We start from the raw sequence: 9675 nt of genomic DNA, 5'->3' as shown, positions 1-9675 counted from the left end.
AGAGAAGCAAGAAGAGAGAAAAGAGAGAGACCTGCCAGACAGTCGACAGTGGAAGCCATGAGTCAACCACTCACACTCCACGAGCTGCACTCAGCTCTGAAAAAGTCAAAGGCGAAGAAGTCCCCTGGCCCAGACGGCATCACCAACGAGATGCTAACCCACCTTGGTAGTGCAGCAGAGAACAAGCTACTCGAGGTCTTCAACAGCAGCTGGCAAGAAGGATCGCTACCACAACTCTGGCGAGAAGCGATCATGATCCCCATCTTAAAAAAAGGGAAGGATCCAAAGAAGGCCACCAGCTATTGCCCAACCAGAATTGTGAACGAGCGCCTCAGGTGGTACCTGGAATCCAGGAACCTCCTCGCCCCTGAACAAGCTGGATTCCGACAGTTCCGCAGCACTGAAGATCAGGTCACTTACCTGGCGCAAGAAGTTGAAGATGCCTTTCAGGAACAGAAGCTGGTCTTCGTCACCTGGATAGATCTTCAGAAGGCCTTTGACAAGGTCTGGAAAGATGGACTCCTTGTAAAACTGCTGAGGAAAGGCGTGTCCAGCAACATGTACCAGTGGATTCGCTCTTACCTCTATAACCGCAGGGCAAGAGTTAACGTCGACCAGACCAAAAGCAAGAAGTTCCTCCTTCGTCATGGCGTCCCTCAGGGCGGAGTCCTCTCCCCCACACTCTTCCTTCTCTTCATCGACGATCTGGTGTCTGAGATGCCCAAGGGGATCAAAGCTGCTCTCTACGCAGACGACCTTGTGATCTGGTGCAAGGAGGAGCACGCAAGTACTGCCACCTACAGAATGCAGCAAGCGGCAGATAGGCTGAACGCATGGGCAGAAGATTGGTGCGTCTCCATCAACAAGGAGAAATCCTCCACCACCCTATTCACACTGTCGCCAAAGCAGAAAGCCGGAACCATTAGGCTTGGTGGAACTCCTCTGAGAGAGGATGAAGAAGCAACGTACCTTGGTGTCACCTTTGATAGACGGCAGACCTGGAAACCACACATTGCACAGGCAGAGACGAAGGCCCGGCGCAAGCTAGCCATACTCAGGAAGCTGGCAGGTACCACCTGGGGAGCGAACGAGAAGATACTGAAGACAGTATACCAGGGAACAATCAGACCCCACCTCGAGTACGGCTCCACAGCGTGGTCAACCTCAGCCAAGACAAACCTGCAGACCCTTGACCGTGTGCAAAACCAGGCCCTCCGACTCATCACCGGTGCAATGAAATCCACGCCCATCAAGGAAATGGAGAAGCTTACCACCATCCAACCCCTCTATCAGAGAAGAGAAGCCAAGACTATGGTACAGGCCGAGAAGCTCAAGTGCCTACCCGACCACCCCATGAAGCACAGACTGAGCAACCTCACCAAGAACCGGCTTAAACGGAGCAGTTTTGTACACGAGAGCAAGAGACTTTCTTGACAGTACAGGGAAGTCCTTCCACAGAACACTCTACCTCTGACTCAAGAAGAAGAGGAAACCCCCAAGGCAACAGAGAAACCAGGCATCCAGATCTGCACCAGTGTTCCACATGTTACCTCAGGAGAAGATCAGATTGACACAGCTCGACAGGCACTCACCTTAGCCCTGATCGACGAACAGTACCCAAAAGAGGCGTGGATCCATGTATACACCGATGGATCAGCAACTAACGCCGTGCTCAATGGAGGTGCAGGCATTCTCATCCAGTTCCCTGGGGGACATACAGCTACATCCAGCGTTGCCACTGGCAAACACTGCACAAACTATAAAGCAGAAGCAGAAGCTCTCATGCAGGCCGCCTCCTTCGTTCAGGACTCCGCAGACCCTTGCTACCAAGTTGTCTTCCTCTCGGACGCCCTTTCAGTCCTTCAGGCCCTAGAGAACGACAAACTCCCACAGCTGGCCAAAGCATTACAGATGGTCAGACAAACCAGAAGAGTTGTCCTCCAGTGGATACCAGCACACTGTGGGATACCAGGAAATGAAAGGGCAGATGAGCTGGCAAAAGAAGGAGCCGTGGAAGACCAACCTGAAAACAGTGTCAGCTTTAGTGAGCAGAAGACAATCATCAAGGCATTGATGAGGCCAAGGACAAACAGAGATGACTACCACACAATGTCCAGAGAGCAGCAAGTCAACCTCATCAGGCTGCGTACTGGCCACAACAGGCTCAATGCTCACATGAACCGAAAGTTCAAGCTGGCGCCATCACCAACCTGTGCCTGCGGTCAAGAGGACCAAACAGCGGAACACATCTTACAGCGATGTCCCTTACTAGATGAGGAACGAAAAGAAGTGTGGCCGTCACCAACTCCCTTGCAGACCAAACTATACGGCAGTCGACAGGAGTTGGAGAAAACGACAACATTTATCACCAGTGCTGGACTGATTGTGTAACCTCTGCGAACGCCAAGAAGAAGAAGAAGATGTAGGAGTTCGGTGGGTTATGGAAACACAAAAATACCCAGCATGCCTACACAACGAAAGCGGAGTGAGCTGACTATGCTCTCAGAGTATAGTGTGGGGAACTCAAATGGGCAAACGAGCTCACACGTAACCAGAAAATTCTGAAACGCTGAAGAAGAAGAAGAAGAATACATTCAAATAGATAAACCACGAGCCTGCTTGAAGAACAAATACTTACATTAACAACCATTGGTCAATATTGGACGGGATGGGTCAAGTTTTGAGAGACAATAATCAACGATAAAAAGAAATGTGACATTGAATAACAGCGGGTAAGATGGTGGGAACACCGTTGTTCGCTCTCACTGGCACACAAACCATCTACAAAGAACGAGAGAAAGAGAGACAAACAGACAGACAGAAAGAAAGACAGAAAGGAAAAAAAGAAAGACAGAAAGACAGACAGAAAGAAAAACAGAAAGAAAGAACGACAAACAAAATAAAAAAATCGACAGAAAGAGCAAGCAAAAGCCTCGGAAACAGAAGAAAAGCTAAACAAAACCAAAAAACCCATATCGAAAATTCTCGATCATTATGACATTTGTAAATGACATTTGATTGGACGGTGCGATGCGTCTCCAACTTTTTGGAGTGTGATCCTTTTCTTGTGACCCACACTGGTCGTCAATCACACCCCCATCTCTTCCCATAAATCCCTCGCACTCGACCCCTACTTTTAAATCTGTATTTGTCTCTGTCTCTCTCTCTCTTTAAATCTCTCTTTCTCTCTCTCTCTGTCTCTCTCTCTCTCTTTCAATCTCTCTCACTTTGGGACCTTCAACTGCCGAGTTGTGTTCTTAAGAGAGAGAGAGAGAGAGAGAGAGAGAGAGAGAGAGAGAGAGAGAGAGAGAGAGAGAGAGAGAGAGAGAGAGAGAGAGAGAGAGAGAGAGAGAGACAGAGAGAGAGAGAAAGAGAGACAGAGAGAGACAGAGAGAGAGAGACAGAGACAGAGAGAGAGACAGAGACAGAGAGAGAGAGACAGAGAGAGAGACAGAGAGAGACAGAGAGAGACAGAGAGACAAAGACAGAGAGAGAGAGATTTAAAGAGAGAGAGAGACAGAGAGAGACACAGAGAGAGAGAGACAGAGAGAGAGAGACAGAGAGAGAGAGAGAGAGAGAGAGAGAGAGAGAGAGAGAGAGAGAGAGAGAGAGAGAGAGAGAGAGAGAGAGAGAGAGAGAGAGAGAGACGAACAGAAAGTCCGACAAGCAGACGGAGAGATAGGCGGACGGACAGACAGACAGACGGATGGAAAAACAGACAGACAGACATACAGGCAAACAAACACAAACAGACAGAGAGACGGAGCCATAGACAGAGAGTTCAACAAAATGACGAAACAGCGTTCCACTACCAACATCAATTTCCACCACCGCCAACCTCCAGAAGTAAAAAAATCGACACATACAAAAACATCCCCCAAAAGCGACAGCTTATATGATGTAAGAGCCAGGCAATTTCATATTCAAAGGGCGAGCAAATCGAAGGCGTAGGTGGGAGGTTGGGGGAGGGGGTGGGTATGGCATTGCCTGTGGATTCCTTATCACCAAGGCAATATTTCGGTGGGTCAAGCAAGCTATCCCCAGGGCACAAAAAAGGCTGCCGGGGGGTTGCGGGAAACGGGGCCATGGAAAGCGCTCGTAAGCCTGTTGTGCCAAAAAGCTGTGAAGGAATGTGGGTTGTGTCTCATGAAATAGGACGTCCACTGTCACGGGTCGACTGAGAGTTGCGTCCCTTGTGGCCCATTTGAGAAATTGCACCTTATGGGATTGTATTTCGTGCGAGCGGTGTTATTTCGGGAATGCGTAAATGGATGTTTCCAGTTACAGGTTTATGATGTTCCGCACTCAAGTACAGAGAGAGAGACATAGACAGAGAGGCAAACAGAGAGACAGACAGAGAGAGAGAGAATTGTGAGGAATATTCGAATAAAAGAACGCTCTTTTAACTACATCAATACTAACTTGAAAGTGATCAAATATTTCTCAAGCAAGCATGGCCGTCGGCTGTCCCATCTCTTCACCCAACCCCCTTGCCCTCCACCCCCCCCTAAAAAAACAAACTTCCTGGCTTTAGAAGGCAAGACGAAGATCAAGTGGTCAGGAGAGGACTTCCATCACCGAGACCACGTGATCCATGGCTGCGTGTCTTCCACTCGAAATGTGTTCGCTATTCCCCCTCCCCTTTCGCTGGAAGTGTCGTCAACTATAAAACGGAAGGAACAAACGGCAGAATAAAACATGGGCCTCGCCCTGCAGTTTGTTTTGTGAGACTGATGGAGCGTGTTGCCGCCAATTTCCAGACATTTTTGTCATTTGGGTCGGGGTGAGGGGGGAGGGGGGCAGTCATTGGGTAAGGGATACGAGAGAGGGAACTGGGAGAGGGAGGGGGGGGGATGATGTGGGTAAAGAAATGTCCTGTCTATTAAGTCAAGAAGGGTAATTTATTGAAATGTTTAATTTATAACAAAACAAAACGTTCACAAGTACGTCAACTCAATACCGGCACGGTTGGCCTAGTGGTAAGGCGTCCGCCCCGTGATCGGGAGGTCGTGGGTTCGAACCCCGGGCCGGGTCATACCTAAGACTTTAAAATTGGCAATCTAGTGGCTGCTCCGCCTGGCGTCTGGCATTATGGGGTTAGTGCTAGGACTGGTTGGTCCGGTGTCAGAATAATGTGAGTGGATGAGACATGAAGCCTGTGCTGCGACTTCTGCCTTGTGTGTGGCGCATGTTATAATGTCAAAGCAGCACCGCCCTGATATGGCCCTTCGTGGTCGGCTGGGCGTTAAGCAAACAAACAAACAAACAAACAAACGTCAACTCAATGGTCTTCGAAGTGGACAGACAGAAAACACCCGAAATCGCCTCATGCTCCCTGAATGGCGGGGTGAGAGGACAGCACGTTTCGCCCTGCAGTCCGGACTGACGATCTAACAGCGAACGACAAGAAGAAGAAGAATGGCGGGGTAAAAACGGTCATACACGTACAAATCCACTCGTGCAAAAACATAAGTGAACGTGGGAGTTTGAGCGCGCACATGAACGAAGAATTAGACGAAGAAAAGAAGAAGAAGAATCAATCAATCAATCAATCAATGAGTCTTATATCGCGCATATTCCGTGGGTACAGTTCTAGGCGCTCTGCAGTGATGCCGTGTGAGATGAAATTTTATACGGCCAGTAGATTGCAGCCATTTCGGCGCATAATTATTTACCTTTCACGGCCTATTATTCCAAGTCACACGGGTATAGGTAGACAATTATTAACTGTGCCTAAGCAATTTTGCCAGGAAAGACCCTTTTGTCAATCGTGGGATCTTTAACGTGCACACCCAATGTAGTGTACACGGGGGGAGGTTCGGACACCGAAGAGAGTCTGCACACAAAGTTGACTCTGTGAAATAAATTTCCGCCGAACCTGGGATCGAACTCACGCTGACAGCGGCCAACTGAATACAAATCCATCGCGCTACCAACTGAGCTATATCCCCCGAAGAAGAAGAAGAAGAAGAAGAAGAAGAAGAAGAAGATACAGATCATGAACTTAGCTTCTAAAGCTGGTGGTCAGTCTCTGGCGAGAATAATGGTCAGAGCACGTGAGTCAACTTCATTCGTTGTGTTAGACCAATTTTCATTCCAAACTTGTTTTTGTTTCAGCTTTATCTTCATGCAAAATAAAATTAAAATTGTAAAAAAATTAAACAAATGTTGTGTCGCTCGTTATGGCAGCTTGCTCCCTCAAGGGGAGACAATAAGAAAGTAAAGGTGCACTCTATGAAATTACATCGTGCGAAAAGCTTTCACAAATTCTCTTTTCTTGTTGTAAAAGTATGATTAGGAATCTTTTTATTCTTCTTCATCATCTTGTTCTAGTTCTTGTTCTTCTTGTTCTTGTTGTTGTTCTTCTTTGGATTATTGTAATTGCTATTTTCAAGCAAATAATGTGATCACACATGAATGTTTGCCCGGAGTATTCAAGCCATAACTTATCATTAGATCGGCTGCAAACCGCTTTGCAATGTTCGTTCAACGTAACATGACCCATTAAACTAGTTTTTGTCACAATGATTATGATGATTTCCCTGGCAGCTAGGGTTAAGACATGTTTGCTTTGGATTTTCATGGAACTAATGGTTTTACCATTCTTTGAGCATAATTTATTGGCCATTAATTCCAAATGCCAACCTCCATCTTGAAGGCAAATACCCCATAACCCCCTTTCCAAGCGTTGCCCAGAGTTCTTTGGAGGGCGAAGGAAAGAAAATCGCATTGACTTGTTTAAATGAAACTGTCGTCAACACAAAAACGCGATGCTAGAGGGACGGGTAGAGGAAGAATTGTTCCCAGCTAGTTAATATGCAATGCACACGTTACACAACAGACGGGAGCGAGAGAGGGAGCAGAGAAAAGAAACACAGTACAAAAGTAAAATTGTGACCCTCCACCACGGAATGAGTCGCATGTCACCTTTTCATGATTTTCATATTTTCACATTTTCTGAAAGAGTTTTTTATTCTCTATCCAGTGGTGAAAACTGTTTTAGAAAAGATCAAACACTTTTCGAGTTATAAGCCTGTGACTATGGTGACCCTCACACTGTTACCCGACACCCCCCGGACTTATATTAAGCCTAGCGCAGAACCGCGTGAGGTGACATGCGACGCATTTCGTGGTGGAGGGTCACAAATGTGATGTGCAAGAATTAAAAGAGAAAGGAATGGAAACCTTGGAGTGGGAATATCGCGACCCAATGGCCGGACAGAAGCAATTTCCCGCCGTTAACTTTCTTGTTGCTTTAACAGCGTGATTGCTGCATGTTTTCTCGCATTCAATTAAATCTCGCACTGCTTGGCTGGATTATACAAGGGTGTCTATATGTCTGTATGTCCGCCCGTCTGTCAGTCTGTCCACTGTTTCTCTCTTTGACTGTCGTTCATTTGTTTCAACTTGATTGACTCTATTCGACACTGCCGATCCAAGAACAAAACAATTTTCCTACCCGATACAGTGCGATCATCTCGTCACAGTAACGAGATACATTCAGATGTCAGGATGGCCGAGCGGTCCAAGGCGCTGCGTTCAGGTCGCAGTCTGGTTCTCCAGGCGTGGGTTCCAATCCCACTTCTGACAATATTTTTATTTTATTTTTTAAATTTGTCGTTCTTTCACTGTAGTTTTTTTTCTTTTCGAGTATAGGTAACTGTACCTTTTTAAAACATGTTGGTTTGTGATGTTTTGTGTTTGTGTATTTGCTGGCTTTTTGTGTGTTTATCAGTGTGTGTGTGTGTGTAAACCGAGCAACGTATATTTCATACGCACAAACTTCGGGTGTCCACAGTAAAGTGAGCGGAGTAACAAGAAGAATTTCACGAGCTTACCTGATGACCCACTAGCGCGTTGCGCTTTGCACGGGGAAAGGTTTACATTGACATTTAGCAGTTTGCATGACGACCTGATTAACAGGCCCCAGTGGGAAAAAAAAAGTACTACGAAAAACGCAAATGGTCCCCGTAAAACACGTCACTGAACGGTCGGTTTTGAAAACAGACACAACAAAACAATGTACCAAATTGCTTCAAATGATTTATACGAGCATGGGCCGGTTAATAATTTCTTTCTTTCCTAACGTTTCGCTTTGTCTCCCACTACACCAACTTTCTTTTTTTGTTTTTTGTTTTTTTGTTCTTTAAACCAGAAATGATTTTGGATACCGCCACCTTTGCTTCCATTCAGCCACGAGGGACGAAGAAACTAATGTAACGAACGGTACAACCCATCAGGGGGTCTGGGCTGAATAGTTACGGCTCATTAAACACTGCAGACTTTTGATTTATTGCAAATGAAAATCCGAATTCTCGCCAAAAGACGAAAACAACAAGTGAGGGCCCCCCTCTCCCCAATCAAAAGAAACGGGGGAAAAAATAGTCCCGCTAGATCACCCCCCCCTCCCATTCCCCCTCTTACCCGGACCAAAAAAACAAGACTGAAACGTTCCCGACTCTCACCGTCCCACCCCCGACCAAAGAACACGAACAGAAACTTTCTCCGCTCACCCCCCTCATCCACCCCGGACCAAAGAAGAAGACAGAAACGAACCCCACTCACGCCCCTCGCCCTCCCTCCCCCCCCCCCACCACCACCCCGACTAAAGATCAAGACAGAAATGACCCCCTCTCACCCCCTCCCCCTCCCACCCTCCCAAACCCGACGAAAGAACAAGGTAGAAAAAATCCCCGTCCACCCCTCCCCCTCCGTCTCCGACCCGGACCAAAGTATAAGACAGAGCCGATTCCTGCTCAAGCCCCTCCTACTGAAACCCGATCCAACTTATTCCCCCGCACTGACAAGCCTGTCTCGCTGTGGACGCCTGGGGCTCCATTGTCAGGAGAACGAGAGCAGGGAGAACGTTCTGGGAGCGTAAGGCAAGAGAATTGGACGAGTCCTGGAGTCGTTTACCCCTGGGGCTATTGTGCTGGAATCTCACAGCGTGTGGCTTCTAGACACCCTTCATTACTTGCTGCATAATTATGTGAAGGAAGTCAGTTTTCTTCTTCTTCTTTTTACATTTAGTCAAGTTTTGACTAAATGTTTTAACATAGAGGGGGAATCGAGACGAGGGTCGTGGTGTATGTGTGTGTGTGTGTGTGTGTCTGTGTGTGTCTGTGTGTGTCTGTGTCTGTGTCTGTGCGCGTGTGTGTGTGTAGAGCGATTCAGACCAAACTACTGGACCGATCTTTATGAAATGTTACATGAGAGATCCTGGGAATGATATCCCCGGACGTTTTTTTCTTTTTTTCGATAAATACCTTTGATGACGTCATATCCGGCTTTTTGTAAAAGTTGAGGTGGCACTGTCACACCTTCATTTTTCAATCAAATTGATTGAAATTTTGGCCAAGCAATCTTCGACGAAGGCCGGACTTCGGTATTGCATTTCAGCTTGGTGGCTTAAAAATTAATTAATGACTTTGGTCATTAAAAATCTGAAAATTGTAAAAAAAAATTTTTTTTGTTATAAAACGATCGAAATTTACGTTCATCTTATATTCTTCATCATTTTCTGATTCAAAAAACATATAAATATGTTATATTTGGATTAAAAACAAGCTCTGAAAATTAAAAATATAAAAATTATTATCAAAATTAAATTGTCCAAATCAATTTAAAAACACTTTCATCTTATTCCTTGTCGGTTCCTGATTCCAAAAAAATATA

The 9675-nt window shown here is 46.3% G+C and overlaps 1 non-coding gene across 1 annotated transcript; it reads left to right on the top strand.

Annotated features, from left to right (window-relative positions):
• The first annotated feature begins 7506 nt into the window (after positions 1–7506).
• On the top strand, positions 7507–7590 carry Trnal-cag (transfer RNA leucine (anticodon CAG)). The gene has a single exon. It is a non-coding gene; the product is annotated as a tRNA-Leu (tRNA).
• The last annotated feature ends 2085 nt before the right edge of the window (positions 7591–9675 follow it).

This window comes from Littorina saxatilis, linkage group LG9 (assembly GCF_037325665.1).
Source record: "Littorina saxatilis isolate snail1 linkage group LG9, US_GU_Lsax_2.0, whole genome shotgun sequence".
NCBI lineage: Eukaryota > Metazoa > Mollusca > Gastropoda > Littorinimorpha > Littorinidae > Littorina > Littorina saxatilis.
The sequence above is the reverse complement of the archived record's forward strand: the minus strand, read 5'-3'. Positions and strand labels throughout refer to the sequence as shown.